We start from the raw sequence: 20,336 nt of genomic DNA, 5'->3' as shown, positions 1-20,336 counted from the left end.
TTTAGCATAGGTGGAGTGAGACCTCTTACAAGCATTAAGAAATTCCTTTCTCTTGCTATATAATTTATTTATAAGCATACTGTAACATATAAATTGTATTTCTCATTGTATTTGGTGCAGATAGGGATGGCCTTATCAGTACAGCTATTTAAGTAGAAGTAAACATCAGAGGTATACGCAGCAGCTTTAGCAATGAAAGCTACTGGAGGAGGATTACAGAAGAATTTATATATGTTATCAAATAACTGAAGAAGGTTTGGTTTTGAGGAGTCTTTAAACACAGAGGTATTTGCATAATAAATACCACCAATTTAAAGGAAAAGCTTTTTGATGTATATAGGTTCATAGGTAGGTACTAGGCTATTTTCCCTAGGGCCTATACAAGCCTAGCCAAAAAGGTGCCCTGGCATTCGCCACCCAAGAAAATCATTTATTTGTGTGTGTGTGTGTGTGTATATGCATGTATGTATTTAACAAACCAAATCTAAAAACTAATCAGTTTTCAGTAATAAGCCATAAAGGTCCAAAACACACACACACACACACACACACACACACACACACACACACACACACACACACACACACACACCTCTCATCTCTCTCAAATTTGGGGGAACACATTTAATTTGTTCTCAAAATTTTGTTCCATCCCTCTTAAATCCGGAAATTATTTTGAGTGAATAGCACCCGCTAAGAGTACCTTTTCCCTAAATATTTTCTCTTTATCCAGAATTCCGGGGTAAAAGTTGAAATACATGACACATACATGCACACACAGATTGTGCTAACACATATGCAGCTACTTCCCACATTAGAAAAGTGGGCCACTTTTTCCCTTTTGGCAGGCTCCAACCTGTTACAGAAAAAAAAAAATCAAGTTTATTGCAGTCCTTGGCAAAAATGGTTTACAATGAAAAAATGAGTGCACTCAACAAATTAAATGCAATTTCTAATCAGTAAAAAGGGTGTCTTGTCATGGATATGAACTTTCCCACTACCTCTGTTACCAGCTTGGTGGATATGGGTATCCTGAGGCAATGTAGAAACTGCCCCATATTTACAGATAACGAGTCAATTATTAAACATAATAAAAAATAAAAGAACAACAGCCCACAAGGCAAACGCTCCGTTACTCACAAATAATATAACCAAAAAACAGAAAGTCAACTGGTAAAGGAGCGACCAAGGCAGCATGAACAACTATAAAATCTCTTCTTAAAAAACGTTTTATTGTATCCAAAAAGAGGTGAGCGCTTTCGCATAAAATGCTTCTTCAGACCTTCAAATGTACATTATAAAACAGATATATATATATATATATATATATATATATATATATATATATATATATATAAGAATCAATTCAAATCAGCCAGTCCTAAAATTACACTAATCAACCCAACCAAAATATTTAAAGACACAGTACATACAAAAGTAAAGCACTGACATATAAAATAAAAATCTAAAGAATAAAAAACTAGAATAACAACCTTATAGGAAAATATATATAAATGCATGGAATTCACAACAGAATATAAAACACAACTAGACATTCAGCCTGAGACAAAACTTACTTAGGAATCCTGCGTTTCTTTAGCAATGCTAATTTTATAAAGGAAGATGATACACTTGTAGGTATGCAAGAAATTGGTATATTTGTGTGGACAAAATCAAGAGTATTTGGGACTCCTAGTAGAATAGTGTCTATTTGACTTACAATATTTGTATCTATATCTATATCTACATTTATATCTATATTTATGGGTTCCATTCTTTTGATCACTGATTAATTTAATCTCCAGCAGATTTTAGTGTTAAAATCATTGTTGGTGAATTAGACTGAATCATGCTGTTGCTGAAATGATGAACATAATTCATAACATTTCCCTTTATTTATGATTGTGTGACTGTGGAGTTATTTTGGGGAATGTAGGTGCAAAACCTTGCCATTGGGTCTGTGAGGTGAAGTCACCAATGTAAAACTGTTTTATTTGTAGATTTGCCTAGGGATGGTATTTGGTGTAGTGAAGATTATTACTTAGTTTAAAGAATGCTATGATGATGGGTATGTGCTTTAGGTAAGCTGTTGAGTTTAGAGTTTTTATTGTCAGGATTTGTTATTATGTGAGATCATGGACGCAAAGGATGTGTTTTTTTTGTGAGGAGATATTGGAAAGGTTTATGTGATATGTAGTGTAGTAGTGCTTTTGACTTGTATTATAGGAAGTTTTTTGATTCACTGTAGCTTTTAGCTTTATTTTTTATTGCGTTGCATCTGTTTTGATTATTTCAGATTGCAAATGGGACTCTTTTATTTATATTTGTAACAGTTTTTTTTAAATGTTTTGGTATTCGATGTATGTAATTGCATGATGTTTTTCCTTCCATCAGTCTATCATTATATACTCATATCTGTCTATCTACAGACACATGATTGAAATCAATCTATCTATATGAATTTCAACTTACTAGTATTGATCTTACTGCTAGGAGTATGGAGTGCAAAGGGGTAAAGGGTCATTCTCCCTATGCCTTTGTTCTCCTCTTATTCTTGTCTATTAGCAAGTTGCCATGACACTGAGGGCAGGATTCAATAAACCGTACACAGCTCGCTAAAACAATGTCTGCATTGTGGCACTACACTCACACAATAGCGTACCGATTTGTATTGGGTAAGTGTCTCTAATGATGTGCAGAGCCACAAAAACACAGTAAACATTGTGGTATGCTAATTACTGCATAAGCAGCTGAGTTGTATGCAAATCAACAAATTCAGGATGGCGGAGCTATTCAACAAGCTATATAGCAATCGCGTACACTTAGTTTAGCCTTCTATCTTTAATTCCAAATTCAGCCATGGAAACTACACTAGAATGCAAGAATGTTAGGGGCTGCTGCTGCTCTTCTACATGTGTATGTGCAACAGGTTCAAGTCTATGCTGCTCCAGCTGCTGACAGACCTTGGGAAAGGAGGAGGAGAGCATTTAGACCCCATATAACATTTGGGTTTATATCACAACATCGAAGCGTGAAAATCTCGAATGTCAAAACATCGAACAGACTACATCGAAAAGCAGAACATCGAAATGGGGTAGTAACGACTTTTAGGAGTGTAGCTGAAAAAAAATGCTCCATGCAGGGGGGGGCAAGAATCCCTGCACCACCCACACCCCCTGCCACTTAAATATACCACTTTGGTGATCGCAGTTCAGTCTACTACAGTGTGGAAACAGAAGCTTTCCATTTCCTACACTGTAGCTCGATCTCAGAGTTGGTATATTTAAATAGTGGTGGGGTGCAGGGGGGCTTGCCCCCCTGCCTACACCCTTCATGTTGCATGTCACCGTTGGGAACTGCCATTGAAGCTGTTTCGATGTTTTTGTGTTTCGATGTAGTGTGTTCGATGTTTTGTCTTTCGAGATTTTAAATATTCAGTGATGTGATATAAACCCTAACATTTCATTGTCTGCATAAGGTTGAAATAGTAGAGAGCTACAGGGTAGGTAGAGACACACTCGAGTAATTCTGTAACTTCTGGCATCCTCATCTGACAGCAAGGGCATAGTGAGGGAAACAATACCTGTGGAGACCAAGGTATGTGTTGCACTTAGAAATTTAGCTACATGAATCTTTCAATGATCCACAGGGGACATGTTAGGGGTGTCACAGGCACCAGCATCCAGGATCCTACATCAATTCCTGAATGCGGTGCTACAGCATGCCAGTGACTACATATATTTCCCCCTACCCCTGAGGACAGAGCTAGAACTATGCATGACTTCTACACCATAACACACTTTCCTGAAGTCTTGGGTGCCATAGACTGAAAGCATGTTGAGATCAATGCGTCATCCAGGAAATGGAATGATCTACATCAACAGAAAGGGGGTTCCACTCCACTAAATGCCAGGTTGTGTGTAAGGGAATCATCCTGAATGTGTGCGCTGGCAACGCTGGCACTTACCATGACTTCCATATGTGATTCAATTCAAAGCTCCATCAGAGGACTTCCAGGGGTGATGTCCCACAAGACCATTTACTGGGGGATGCAGGATTTGCACATGAACCTTGGCTGATGACACCCATCAGAATTGCAGCCACACCCACAGAGGAACACACTCAAACAAGAAATATCATAAAGTATGTGTTGGGGCAGTTGAAGTAATGGTTTCAGTGTCTAGATACACCGTGGGGCTCTGCAGTATGCAGAATATTTGTGCTGAAATTATCACAGTCTGTGCTATCCTACACAATATCATCCTGCCAAAACAGTTGCAACAGGAATGTCATGGTCTAGGAGCAAATGTTCCAACACTACTGGCAAGGTCACCACATCCACACGTAGGTGAGGAGTCAGAGGGGCACCCCAATCTGCTATGAATGTAGGTAGATGTAGGTGTGCACATATGACCAGGAGGCAATGGATAGTGCATATGCTGACCATCCTTAGTTTTAATCCTAAGCACATAGATACAGTAAAACTGATGCCAGGAAATGCTCATAACCTTTACTTACCCATGTAAGCTGTGTACTGCTGGCATCATACAGAGTCAGCCCTGAATGACAACAGTTGTAACTGCAGGACTATCAAGGTAAATGTTGAAACTGTAATAGAAAACCAAAACCAAAACAGCAGCATGCTATTAACTAAACAATCCACAAAACAAAAACACGATGTCAGCACGGAGAAATAAAAGTTCAGTTTCATTCCACAACTGCCAAAAGTAAGCACTTTCGTCTCCTACAATGGAGACTTCTTCAGACTAATGACAATCAACATAGAAATTCAATTTAAATACTAAAATAGTAATCAATTAAGCAATTAAAAGCTTCAATAGCTGTTAAAACAACAGTTCACATTAAAAATACACACATACTTTTATACACTTTCCTTAATGTCTCAATCCCTTCCTTTTTAAATGCATTATAAATTCTTCCCTATTATTAAGCCCTGGGGGAAAACAAGCATTTAACCTAACCTGCCAGCAATATTCAAGCCATCCTAATTCTTCTTCTATATTTATTGTTTTGAAATTAGGATGCACTGAATCTAAAACCAAACACTTAAAACTGATTTTACATTTGTTTTCAGCATAATGCTTCCCCATAGCATTCTTATTGTCACCTTTGCTTATGGCATAATGATGTTCATAAATTCTTCTATATAACTCTCTCTTAGTTCTTCCAACATAAAATGAACTACATTCCATACACACTAGTAAATAAACCACATTCCTAGATTTACAAGTAAATCTATCTGGAACCTGCACTAATAATTTTCCAAGTGTAACTTCATTGCTATCCGTATACAAATACTGGCAGTAATTGCAATTATAGCATTTAACCATTCATTTTCTCTCTTCAACTACTGCATTTTTGTTTAACTTACTTTGAAAGAAATCTTTGAAATATTTTTGAAAGTGTTTTTGCAAAAAACATAGTCAAAATGGTTAGGTTTATTGACGATGTTTTGATAATATGGGATGGTACTATTGAAGAACTATATGAATTTTTAAAATATGTTAATAATGTGTGTTCTTATATGAAGTTTACACATAGCTTTAATGCTGAGAAAATTAATTTTTTAGATTTAACGATTTACAAAAAAGATGGTAAACTTGTTTCTAAGATTTATAAAAAAGAGTTTCAAAACAATATGTACTTACATTATTCAAGTCTACATCCCAAAAAGACGAAGTTCAACATCGTCAAAGGTCAAATAAAAAGAATTAGTAACCTAACGAAAGATGATGAAATTTTCAGTTTAGAAGCTGAAAACTTCTGCAGAAGAATGGTAACTAGAGGTTACCCACAAGAGATGGTAAACAAGATACTGGCTGAGGAAATTATTAAAAGAAAGAATACTACCACTGAAAAAATGGAGAATAAGATCACTGTAGATTATACTATAGCTCTAGTATTGCAACATAGTACTGATTCTAATAGTATTAAGGAAATAGTTAGAAGAAATTGGGGCATTCTCAAAGGTAAGAGAGAAATTATAGAAAAAATAGGAGATGAACCTAGATTTGTGCAAAGAAGAGCAAAATATTTCAAAGATTTCTTTCAAAGTAAGTTAAACAAAAATGCAGTAGTTGAAGAGAGAAAAGGAATGGTTAAATGCTATAATTGCAATTACTGCCAGTATTTGTATACGGATAGCAATGAAATTACACTTGGTAAATTATTAGTGCACGTTCAGGTAGATTTACTTGTAAATCTAGGAATGTGGTTTATTTACTAGTGTGTATGGAATGTAGTTCATTTTATGTTGGAAGAACTAAAAGAGAGTTATATAGAAGAATTTATGAACATCATTATGCCATAAGCAAAGGTGACAATAAGAATGCTATGGGGAAGCATTATGCTGAAAACAAATGTAAAATCAATTTTAAGTGTTTGGTTTTAGATTCAGTGCATCCTAATGTCAAAACAATAAATATAGAAGAAGAATTAGGATGGTTTGAATAATGCTGGCAGGTTAGGTTAAATGCTTGTTTTCCCCCAGGGCTTAATAATAGGGAAGAATTTATAATGTATTTAAAAAGGAAGGGACTGAGACATTAAGGAAGGTGTATAAAAGTATGTGTGTATTTTTAATGTGAACTGTTGTTTTAACAGCTATTGAAGCTTTTAATTGCTTAACTGATTACTATTTTAGTATTTAAATTGAATTTCTATATTGATTGCCATTAGTCTGAAGAAGTCTCCATTGTAGGAGACAAAAGCGCTTACTTTTGGCAGTTGTGGAATTAAACTGAACTTTTATTTCTCTGTGCTGACATCGTGGTTTTGTTTTGTGAAACTGTAATAGAAAAATAAATGTGTGAGAACATGAATGAATTTCAGATATATGTTTAACTGATACTTGTAAATATAGCCAAGTAGAAAGTGTAAGTTGTCCAGCAATCCCATCCACATCTGACATGACTGACACCTGTAATATATACTCATGCAGTTTACAAAATAATCTGGTTCATGCAACTGAAATACTCACTATAGAAAAAAATTGTATAAAGTGTACTTTAAGCGTAGCTTCAGCCCTCTGAGCACTCTGAAGATGCAAATAAGGTATGATCTTCTTAGAATTGCTAAATACCAAACTTCTGACTTCATGTAGCACATGTATGTAAACATAGTGTAGCCTCTACACCACTGTTAAGTGCTAATGGCTTGCAAATGTGAGGGATTATTCTTACTGAAGCAAAACACAGTAATGCACAGATAACCTTCACTGAACTGGGTGTATCAATGAGCATGCACTTACAAATTGTGGAACTAATTGCAGTGAGGTTTTAAACCAAACCAAACACCCCACATGTATATTTTCTTCGCATAATAGCACAGTTTCCTGCCTTTTATTAAAGCTGTAGTTTAGTGCCATGTATTTGTATTACACCTTGAAAGTAAAATGAGAGAATCTGCACTAGAGACTGCATGTGTGACAGTAAAGCAGAAATAAAAGAAGGATTTCCAGAATACAAAAGAGGATAAAGCTTAGGTTTTGCAATCATATTTATATATAACATGTGATCACTCATTCCACTAAATATGTTATGCACACATTTACAATCAACTGAGACCTGACCAAATGTATGAACTATTCATTACTGGGTATGAAATATTAATTGCTTCTACGTACATTATTTGATTGCTATTGCAAAGTTTATTGCAAAGCTATATCTATGGCAAAGAAAGATAACTCACTACAACTACATTGTGGAAGTGCAGTAGTCTTATGTTTCAAATCCAGAGCTGTCTAATTGTTTAACCTTTGTTTCCCTTCTTTTTCTATATATGTGGCATATGGGATAGTTCAAACTTGTTAGCTGTTTAAAAATGAAACTTTAAGTTGCCTTACAAAGTGCAAAAATGCTTAGAGGCAATGCACAGTAGTCAGCAACATGGATAGTAAAGACTGCAGAAATTCCACATTACCTGTCTCTGTGGCACAAAGCATAAATAAGTAGATCTAAGAAAGAGAGAACATATGTAAATAGGGGTTGGAATCCCACAGTTGTTATTTTTACTGAGAAAGTGTCATAGTGAATATTTACACAAGTAATATATGTTCACTATTGCGTTTTACATTTGCACATTGCCTACCGATGTGCAAACAGGGTTCATTGGTTAAGGAAAAAAGTGAAAAATGTAATTTGGTTTGACATCCTTTGTGCAGTAGGCTCAGCAGTGAGGCATGGCTGTCAGCACTCTGGACAGTATTGAGTGTGGAAAATACACCTGCAGCCTAGCTTTTCCTGTGGTACTTGGTGTAAGTGCAAGTGAGTTCACGGTTAGAATACAGGTGAGCCAGTGTTCAAATCCAGCACACTCTACATTTTATTAAGGGTGCCCTACTATACATTTTCACAAAACTTTAAATACTACATGCCAATAGCTATGTATAGCATGTTGACTGACAGAAAGCTGTCACTACTGTTTGCATACACATACTTTTGTAGGTATAATTTGTATTATGTGTGGAACTGGTTTAGATTGACATTGATAATTATGTCATAAAAAATTCAGTTGCATCTCTTTTGTGGACACAGTAGTTTACTGACAATCAGCTATATCCCTCTCATAACCCAAATACAACAGTAAAATGGACTATTTTGTGAGGTATGTATCAAAACTTCAAACTCCATTACTAAAGTCATGCAAGTCTGAGTATGCATAAGCTAGGGCATTTTAATGTCACACACATCCAGGCCTAATTGATGTATAGCAGTAGCCACTATTTAATCTGTAAATCTGTAATGACCATGGTTGATAAACATGTCTTCTATGGCAATGAGGAATAGTTTCCGGTGTAAAAATGTATGCATTCACTTTTACACAGGTTTGAATCCCACATTGTACTAATTACTTTTAACACTAAGTCCCCTCAAAATATGTGTGAAATCATCCCACTGATCCCTCCAAAGTGTAGGTACCACTACAGTGACCTAAAGACGAGGAAGCAGGTGCAACATGACCAGTGGCTGGATGAGTTTACAACTGCTGACACCCCCCCCCCAGTTGTGTAAGTATATGGATTAAGCAACTTTAAATGTTAAGTAAAGCTGTATATAGCCAAGACTGGTATGCATAATACTTTTATGTCTCTTCTTTCAATTTCCGATTTACAGCTGCAGAGGAAATCTTGGCGAAGAGGGAGGTACAAGCAGAGAGGCTGGAGTGACTCAGAGAGGCAAGGGGTATGTATGCAGCACAAAGGATCCTGACTGTAATAAATATTTTGTGATTACATAGATCAGTATCAAGTTCAACATGCATATCTTAATTGTAACAGCAAGCACGCATGCTGTCTGCTGTAGCTCATGACTATTGCAGTAGGCAAGTTTAATAGTATATTCAGATTATGTGGGTTCAATTCCCACAAGTAACCTATAGATTAATATTCAGCATGTGTCATTTTTACATTTGACATGCAGCGATATTGGCTTTAATGCCATGCTGTTAAGTTAATTTGCAGTGTCTTTTAAAGCATATATGGAATATCTACATATTCCAAGGATTATGTGTAACAATTCATAGTCATTCTTTGGATTTTGAAAGCTCTATAGCTAGAACAATAATAAAAGGATATTTATGGTAATAAAGCATTACGTGACATATCATGGTTCTAATAATCTATTTTCTACTTTTGTCTCACCCCAATCATTATCTTTCCGTCTCTTTTTTTTGTGTGTTGCCTGGAATCCCACCTTTCTGATGTCATACCTTTCTGACAGCAAACTAGATTCTCGTCAGCACAGGGAGGTAGGCTAACCACTGTAGTTCGGCCTGCCAACCCTCCACTGGTTGCCACACCAACACCCAGCACCTCTGAGACACAACCTGGCAGTACTGCCTCCACAGCCATTGTACTATATGGCCCATCCACATCAGGTGGCACTGCTCTGGCTGCTGGTGCATTGGTACCCTCTGAGAGTACTGGTGGAGGTGGGAATTATGTCATCCAGCAGGAGCTGCTAGGGATGATGTGTGATGTCATAGAAACTGGCTTTGGTGCCCACATCAGCCGCCTGGAGATGTTGCTCATTAAAATAGAAAACTGACTCCCATGTCAAGCTGTCTGACAGGGAACTGAGGAAGGGAACAGTGATGACAGTTCTGAGGATAAGTACTAGATTCTCACTCTTCTCAAGCTTAATGGGCATGTGGCTCAGATGTCACCTATCCCCAATCATGGTGATCCCCGACCTTTGTTTGTACCTGATTCCTCACCTTCCCTCCTTACCTGAGCCTCACATTCTTATGTCCCTTTCCCCAACATTCCTCTCTTTTTGAAAACCAAAAAAAAAATGGGCACTTGTCCCATGCATAGCTCTCCACTTCACATATGTGTCTTCTTGACAGACTTGATTTGGTCAAATTGCCTATGCAATATGTTTGCATTGTTGTCACCTATCCAAGTTGTGGTGACAGTCCAAATTCGTCAAATGTTCTCTACATATGTACATTACTGTGCTGAGGAAGTTGAGATCCAGCATTCTTTCCTAATTCCCTGCTGCAAATTCCTTTATTGCTTCCCCTTTATCCTTCCCCTGCTTGTCTATCCCCTTTTAAACACATTCCTTTGTCATTTTCATATCTTTAATGGGGGCAAAAAATAGAATCACACACCCCAAACATGGCCAGAAAATGGCCCAAAATAAAGCCATCACTTTTTGACCTGTGCATCTGCATGGTGTTTGGCATCGCCCACCACTGTCAAGTGGCAGTGAATGTCTCTTCATGTCCTATGGCAAAACCTGGTGAGTCTCTACCATTGGCCACACTACTCTGGTTATCTTCGTACAACGGTGCTTAAACATGCTGTGTTATAAGGCAGAATAAGGGCACTGCTTTGAAACAGTTAGTCTGACAGCTCTGTACACTGCTGAATGTAACAAACTGTGACTTTCTGTTGTGGGGTGTTGACATAAATCACTTGACTATAAAGATATTTTTTGCCCATAGCATCAAGGGTTTGATTCCAGATGCCACTCACATAATTTCTTACTGTATGTCTATGATATGTTTAATCACCCACATCTTAACATTTGCCACTGTTATGAGTTCTTATGGAGATATACTGGATACTGGCCAAAACAAATTATTTGCATTGCCATGCACCCCCACAACTATGACATATTTATCCAGTCTAGTTCTGCTTGCCATAAGCCTGTTGTTCCTCTCCTAACATTTCTGTACGTCATGTCAGTTACTTCAGGCTGCATAGCATGATGGCTTAATAATTAGAATAGACCAAATACATGTCCATGAATGTTACATGACGCCAAACATTGTTATGTGTATGTCCATCTCTCCTTGTGTGCACCCCTCCACTCACACATCTCTTTACTGGTGTGTATCTATTAGGCTGATGGATGTACAAGTCATCTCATGGTTTCTGCATACTGACATGATTCTGCTGATGGATAATACAAACATGTTTTCTTGATTCCATAGGTGATCAGCGCTTCTGTAGTGTGCAAGATTTCAATATCTGCTATATAATTCCCTTTGTGTAATGTTCATATGATGATGGATGAAATGCTCATCTAATATGATGTAAAACCTGTTCTTACTGGGAAGAAGCATGCTGCACACACTTTTCAGCAGATCTGGCCCTACACAAACAGCGCATCTGCAGAGCCATACTAATCATTTCACAAGATGTACCATCCTTTGTCATTTGTAGAAAAACTATACACACCATTAACTTGTGATTTGGCATTCTATAGTTATGTCAAGAATTTAAATGACAATGCTCAGATATGCTCTGAGCTACAACAGAATGGCATTAAATATACTGATCCTGGCAGACTGATTTATTGCAAACTTACCCCCCCCTCACCCCCTAAAGGGCCCATCTCAATACCAAAAGATTGCCAAATTCTGGTAATCACAGCCACACAGGTAGAAACCACACTCTCCAAAGCTAAGAATACAGCATCCATGGGACCAGATGACATCCCAGGCTGTGTACTACATGAACTACAAAATGAACTGGCACCTCACCTAAGTGTCATGTTTAATCATAGCCTCATCTCAGGCTTCATGCCACTGAGTGGCGCACAGCTACAGTTATCCCACTCCACAAGGGGGGATCCACCCGGGAACTACTGTCCCATCAGTCTGACGAACCTGATCTGCAAGGCCATGGAACGCATTATCATGGAACTTATAAACAAGGGCATGGGCAACTTTCAAACACTGGACCCCACCCAGTTTGGGTTCATGACGGGCCAATCTTGTCTCCTGAACCTGATTGACTTCTTTGAATCAGTCTCCAGAGCTGTGAATGAGGGTAAGGCGGTCCACACAGCCTATCTGGACCTCGCCAAGGCCTTCAACGCCATCTTCCACTCTGGAATTATAGATAAAGTTACTAAGCTGGGCATAAATCCCTATGTCACTCGATGGGTTTCCAACTGGCTTACTGACAGAACCCAGACTGTAAAAGTAGCTTGACTCCAAATCCAGTTCCAGACAAGTGACAAGTAAAGTACCTCAGGGTTCAGTCCTGGGACCGCTCTTGTTTGGCATCTGCTTCGCTGAAGTACAGGCCAACACTAAGGAACTCTGGCTAACAAAGTTTGCAGATGACTGCAAACTGGGAGCCATTATTGAATCCCCAAATTATGTCGATATTCTACAAAAGGGCCTTACAGAAACAGATGCTTGGTGCCAGAGCCATGGGCTCAAGCTTAATGCCAAGAAATGTAAAGTTATCCCCTTTGGGAAAAAACATGTACCCATGAATTACCACATAGGTGGCAGTAGACTAAACACTGAAAGTGTGATGAGAGACTTAGGGACACAGGTGGACAGCGGTCTCACCATCGATAACCACATCGCCACAACAGTCAGGAAATCCTTCTATGTGGCACACCTCATCACTAAGGGTGTTTCATCAAGATAAAAGGAGGTCATTGTCCCACTGTACTCATCCCTCATTAGACCCATTATAGAGTACAACGCCCCATTTGGTATGTACCTCACACGACATCTGCAACAGCTGGAAAGGTCACAGAAATACCTCACTAAAAGAATCACAGGACTAAAGCAGATGCTCTATACTGACTGTCTAAAAAAACTCCAGCTATACTCTGTGACATATCGTCTACTCAGGGGCTATCTCTGCTTAACATACAAGGCCATGTCAAACCCTGAGTTGCTGGACATGCTCCACTTAAAGAAATCCCAATCCCTAAGAGCCACACACTCCAGGGATCTAAACCTTGTCATCACAATGAACAAAACATGCTGGAGTGCTAGGTTCCTGACCCAGAGACTCCCCATACTCTGGAATAGATTGCCCATACATGTCAAGCAGAGCACCTCCTTGGTGCTCTTCAAAAGGAACCTTGACGATTGGATGGGAGATAGGAAATTCACCCCAGGGATCACGTCAGTAGCCCTGCTAGACAGGGGTGAAGGGAAATAAATATTGTGGGAAGAAATATCCAGGGAATTGTTATGGCTAGGCTTGTATAGGCTCTAGGGCCGATAGCCTAGTACCAACCTATGAACCTATGAACCTATGAGGCCTGCAAAACAGCTACTAGTTGTGCAAGTGTGCTGAGGTAGGTATTACTGATTATATTTGGGGAAGACACACACTTTAGTATAGCCATTGACTGTCACATTTGCAGACCTGATCATATTTTCTTAACAAATGACATCCTGACAACAGTTGTAAAAAAAAGAAAATCATCTGGATTTGAACCCTGGCTCACCTTTGCTCTGAGCAAGAGATCACTGCTCTTACAACCTGAGCCCCAGAGAAAGTTAGGCAGCAGGTGTATTTTCCACACTCAGTACTGTCCAGAGTGCTGATGGCCATGCCTTGCTGCTGAGCCTGTTTGCACAAAGGTGAGCCAAATTAAATCCTACATTGTTTTTCTTAAGCAGACACCCATGTTTGTTTGGCATTTAACTTTGTGCAAATTGGAAAGGCAAGGCCAACAGTTATGTATGGAATAAAGCTTTTGCCCCAACATTTCAAAGAGAGATAACAACATGCACATCATACTATCTGCCAGCAATTTCTCTGATAACATATTTAGCAAGCCTGAAACATGAAACAGTAACAATAAACAGATGGATTGTGCAGTTAACCACAATCAGATCAGTTACTCTATGTCCCTATTTGTGTATAGTTTGGCAATGAGAACCAGTGGAGACTGCTATTTCACAAGTCCAAGTTGCATTCCTGAAATTCAAATCATACATGTGCTAATAATTTGCCATTATCTGCGCAAATCAGCTTTTCGACAATGCACTTTATGAAGAGGTGTTTAACGTATCTAACTCTGGTAATTGGGATGCAATCCTCCAAAACAAGCTAATGCAGCCATAAACACAAAGAGAATAGCTGGACACATACTTTCTGATATTCATGTGTACCCTGCAGCAATGCACTTGTAACTGATATAGCATGACTTGGGACATTGCCAGACATCAGAATTACAGAGCATAACTGCATCGTTACATTTGATATGGGTGTATAGTGACACTGGACATAGGTTATCCATGATCACATCCCATTGATATTGTCAGTAACTTGTATGTAGACATACATTCTTCTGAAGATGAAGACACGTAACTTCACCATTGCACTACTGCTGTTTCCAAAGTGTGTGTGTTTGTGTGTGTGTGTGTGTGTGTGTGTGTGTGTGTGTGTGTGTGTGTGTGTGTGTGTGTGTGTGTGTAAAATGCACAACATCCTGAGAGACAGGTAAATGGCTGTCTCACTTCTGCCATATGCATTAATTACAGCTTATTTCACCTTGTTTGCAAGGATGTATTTATATGTTCTTTTCCAAACAGTGCTCATGCAATCATTTCACAAGTTCTGGCTTTGCAAGCAAGTATCATAACAGTATATGTTACCCATGACACTATGATGATGTTATCCCCTATAAAGTGCACTCTGACAGTGCTGAAGCCAAACTACTATGGTGGCACCAGCATTAAGTGCTGTGTTCTCTAGCTTGTGCAATTAGCTTGGCAGGGGTTCTAATATCACAGGAGTCAACTTGTGTGTTGCCTGAGTGCATGTGGTAGTAGTCAGAACAGCATGATTCCAGGGCTTGCTGCCCTCACTCAAGTAGCATTCAGAAGATAATTTTCCAGTGCTTCATGACTCTACAGCAATGTCATATCACCCTCTCAACATCCTCTTCTCAACATACACTGACAATGTCAGACACTCCTGAAAACATCATCTTCTCTGGATACACTGATGGTGTTATCCTCTATAAAGTGCACTCTGACACTATTAAAGACAGTCTTGTGTGGTGCTGCTAGAGTTAAGTAATGTGTTCTGCAGCTTGTGTTACTAAATAGACAGGTGTTCTATTCTCACAGCAGTCAGCTTGTTCATTCAACTATCAGTCTGCAGACAATTTTACACCAGGGTACGAGTCTACGACTATGTAAGACTCTCCTACTCAAACAACTTCTTCTCTGCACACACTCATAATGTCATTCTCTATAAAGTACACTTTGGCACTGGCATTAGCATTAAGTATAGTCTTCTTCAGCTTGTGTAATTAAATAGATAGGGGTTCTAATCTCACAGCACTCAACTTGAGCGTGTGTGTATTCATTCAATTATCAGTCTGGAGCCAATTTTACATCAGGATGTGAGTCCACAGCTATGTCACACACTCCTATCCAAACATCTTCTCAGCATATACTGATGATGGTTTCCTATATAAAGTGCAGCCTGACAGTGTTGCAATCAGGCATCTGACGTGGTGCTAGTTATATGTTGTATGGAATACAGCTTCTATACCTACACAGGTGTTGTGGTCAAATCTGACCTCAGTCAACTGGTGTGTGTGTGTGTGTGTGTGTGTGGTTGGTGTTATATCATGGTCACTGCATGATGTTTTGAATCTCTTTTCATTTGACTCACACTCAGGAGAACCTTTTACATAGACTCCTGAATCAAACATCCCCTTTTTCCCTCTGTCCACACAAAACCTGTTCTGCAGAACACTGAGGATATCATCTCAAAGAGACATACATGCATCGTTAAGTAGAATCCCTCCTTGACTCTCTTCAAGCCATCTCCAGACAGAAGCAGAGCCCATCCATGACCCTCTGCAAGCCATCTCCAGACCACTGCAGATGTGATTGCTAATTCTGTCATGGGGTCATGCACATGACACATATGGACAGAGGCAGTCCACATTAAATTGAACAACCACACACATACACACATACCCGTACTATCTTCTCTCACATGCATATAGCAATTTGTGTTTAAATTGTATAATAATGGCTAGAATTTTATGTGCTCTTGGCCAGTAGCCTAGTAATGTCCCATGTCCTCTGAACATTACACATGCCAATGTTGTTGTCATCCACATGTGCTATCTTGAGGTGTGGATGAACTATAGTCCTACAACAGTGTATTCCAATCTTTGATTTCAACTACTGTATTGATGGCCGCTGCTGCCATTTGGTTACAAGTTCCTTCCATAACAGCTATAGTAATATGCCATCTGAGGACTGTTGACATCGGATGATGCTATGTATATCATTGCTTTACTAAGGCATGTGTTCTTGTATATCAACATTCTACACAATAGTCAAGCAACCATCACAGTGACAGAGGCAGTATGGTGCAGGTGTGCATGTGTATACCTAGCATCTGGAAAGGTTGTCTGACATGCAGCAATATTACATTTTACTGACTTCGTGGGCACATATGCCTGGGTTCATTCACATGCTGAAATGCTGTTATACAGACAAACATATCGCATGTTGGGATTCACTTGCAACCACGAGGAATTAATTTCATGCAGTATTGTGCTGTTATTCACAAGGAGTATAAAGTTGTTCCCCAGCATCATTGTGTGACTATCAGCATTTGTATCATTAACTGTTCTGAATGAGCCACATCAACCTAAGTTGTCATGTGTCCGCATATGGTGTCAGGGCCCTCACAGACACATTTCCACTAATAAACATAAAGGCATATGATGTACAACTGTTGTAACGATGTGACATAGGTAGAGTTGTATGACTGTGATAATAGTTCCACTGTGCTGCATGTGTTTCAGGCCAAACGTTATATTTGGAGGTGACATACATGCTGAAGTCTAACTGTAGCATAAGTGCAGCTGTAGTGTGACTGTATTGCATCATGCACATACCACATCACATCGGTATTACCACTTGATAGTTTCCATGAACACATATGGATGTATATCCAGATGTCATGGCAGATGCATACAATACACAGCTGTGTTCAGAGAATTCACTCATAATAGTGTTTTGTTTGTAAGTGTTATCTGTATGGCTAACACCTATATCAGCCAGGGATGCTTTATTCAAAGCATTATTACTTATTCATCACACTTGTCTCAGAGAGTTCCCAGGCATCTTGTCAGACACATAAAACTATTATTTGGGATGCAAACTCATTAAGATTTGACAGTGCAGACTTCCCTTCAAGGTGTGGTATGTCTTTCTGTGTTGCACCCAGTAAATACACAGGTCAGTGACAACACTGATTGTATGGGCTTGATTTTTAGCCATGCAAACCCCTCAACTGGCCAGGACTGCCCCTGATTTAACTCCAGATTTAACACTTTCTCTCTTAACCCCTACAAAAAGTGGTCATTTTTGGGGAGGGAGTGGTGAATTCCCCTTCTACAATACTGACAATCATTACAGTTTTACATTTCTGTTCCTGCAGAACATGTATAATACATTACACTCACATATTCTGTCAATGCTGCAGATTAATGGTCATAAAATTTTAAAAGTGTCCATGGTTGTACCTGTTTCTGTCTACGTTTGTTCATGAGTCTATTGCTATGTGTCCATGGTTGGTTGACAGGTGTGCTGACATGTCAGTCATATTCAAGCAAGTCATTTTGCAGATCTTCATACTGTGCACATGCCCACTATTGTATACACCATCCTTGCTAAATGTCCTCTCCAGTGAGCATTTTCATTAGCATCCATTCCCTGCCTAGGGTATGTTTCACTGTATTTGTTCTTGAAGTTCCCCCTCCATTATTTCATTCTGCAAATGATTATTGTAGTGTACATTGCACATAGTACACTTTTCTTTACTGTATTAATACTGCTGTTACTGCAGTATTCTCACCCCTGGTAGTTATTGTGGCTGTCCGGGCAATCTCACTGATTAGGTTTGCTTGTAAACAAACTTGAGTGCTTCTTCTTTCTGTTTCTGTGTTGCTGTGCACAGTTTCCTAGCAGCAGCACTGTTGCTGGCCATGAAACCTTGCTTATATACATGTAAGTGTGATGAGTAGCATGAATATGTGATTAGAGCTGCTGTTCATCTAACACGTAAACTCCATGTAGACGTGAAGCCTACATGGAGTTTATTAAATTCCCAGGTGAATGTACTCCTTATGCTACTTTTGTTTATATATTACTACTTTCTCTGTTTTGGTCTTAGCATCTCTGACTTCTTTCTGCACCTATTTCTATCCTCTGTTACAGAAACTGAACTTGTTTGTGTTATCTCTAACCCCCCTTTTCTCCACCACCACTCCCCATTCACTGACTTCCATAAGATTACAGGTTCTTCTTAGGCAATCAATCCAGAAGATTAATAGGAGTCTAGCCAAATAATTCCCATTAATTGTTCCCACTGCCAATGTGGACTTCAAAGGATAGTCCTAGGGTAAATTCACTGCTCCCCATCCTCTCCCTGAGGTTTGTTGGAAGGGAGCTTGGAAGCTGTTTTGCTTCACATGGCGTTAGAAATCCATATTAATCTGCCATCCCTCTGGATACTTCATATCTCTGTCCATGTTTCATGTCCATCTAGACTATGCTTTTCTCCCCAGATCCCCACTGAAAATGGGTATTTATTACCCAGTCAGACTTCCTTGGTAAACAAATATCAATAAGTCAATAAATACAATAAATAGATACATGTTAGGCAGTTTAATCTTTTCTCTTTGTATTCATTCAATCCATTCGTTTTACCTCCTTCCTTAGTCTTCCAGTGCCCCACCTTCAACTTTCAGCCTTAAATTTATATTATCTCTCTGTTCCTGACCCTCTTGCCTGTTTGCAATGCATGCTAGTTTGCTAGGTGAAATGTGCAACTACAGACTCCTCTACTAATGTACCCTGGATGTACTTACTTTTTAACCTGTGTGGTATGACAAGTGCTGCTGTAAGGGATGTTATATGCAGCTTGAGGCCCCTCTTGGTGCCCCACCCATTTCTTATTTCCTGACTACCTGTCTCTTCTTTCAGGTTGTCCTGCATGTAGCTGGAGCTGAATCTTGATGTCGTTTTTCTCTGCTATTTTCAACCCTGGGTCCACTAAGTTGTCTGTCTGACCATTAGCAGCCAGGTGATCCTAGTTTGGGCACTGCTCTACAGTTTAGACCTATAAAAGTGACTGATGAGTGTGAAAAATGCCTTTACTTGTCCTTAACCCAAACAACTCACAGGGGTTTGATGCTGCTCATGACCAACTCCTCTAACTAGTCTTCTTCCTGGAAAGCACAACCAGTCACCCATTCCAAGGGAACAAATAGCTTTACAGTTAAAGACAATCCTGTCACACTTTTGGTCTCCTTTACATGTGACTTTCCAAATTAAAAACCTACAGAAACAGTGTTCTCTGTTATCTTCTGATGCTATATAGTGAGCCCTTACATCCCATATGTGTCATTCTTTAATTTGGGTTAATTTAGGCAAAATCTGCAGGTTTGATGTTAATATGTTTGACTGCAAAGGCTTGGCTCAGAGAGAGAGAGAGAGAGAGAGAGAGAGAGAGAGAGAGAGAGAGAACAGTGTCGTCAGCTAAGTAAGGCAAGCTCTTCTCAAGGACAGGCTACAGCAGAAAGCAGAACAGTCTGTGAGTGTTTTGATTTCATTTTATTTGCTCTGTTGCTTCATATCGCAGGCATAAGGCTGTACTGTATCACTCAGATGGCTTGATTTCTTTTCACTGCCTACACTTTAGACGCACTGTTTGGCCTTCAGTACAAAAGAGACTTCAAAGAAAAAGAATTTTATAAAATAAGAGAGGTTTAGCAAGGTTAAGTGGGTAAAATATGATGAAAATATCCCTTGTAGATAGCACAAATAATCATTTTTGCCACAACATAGCCCAAACAATAAATGAAATAGCTACTGAAAAGTTAGTATAGCCAGTCTTATGTTTTGTGATACTTAAAGTTAGTTAATAACAGCGTCTAAAATACTGTCATTGGATTCTTATATAAAAATCATGACTCAGAGTTTTAGTGAGGTAGATTTTTGTTATTTGCTACACTTCATGCCAGCTGGGCTTGCAAAATAGAAATACTAATTCTAGATTT

General features: G+C 38.9%; 1 protein-coding gene across 1 annotated transcript in view; it reads right to left on the bottom strand.

Annotated features, from left to right (window-relative positions):
• SUSD4 (sushi domain containing 4) overlaps window positions 1-20,336 on the bottom strand; it is a 693,417-nt gene that overhangs the window by 411,229 nt on the left and 261,852 nt on the right. The window lies entirely within an intron of this gene.

The sequence above is a fragment of the Protopterus annectens genome, chromosome 1.part2, assembly GCF_019279795.1.
Source record: "Protopterus annectens isolate FY-2018-M chromosome 1.part2, PAN1.0, whole genome shotgun sequence".
In the NCBI taxonomy this organism is placed as follows: Eukaryota; Metazoa; Chordata; order Ceratodontiformes; family Protopteridae; genus Protopterus; species Protopterus annectens.
This window is presented reverse-complemented; position numbering and strand designations above follow the sequence as displayed.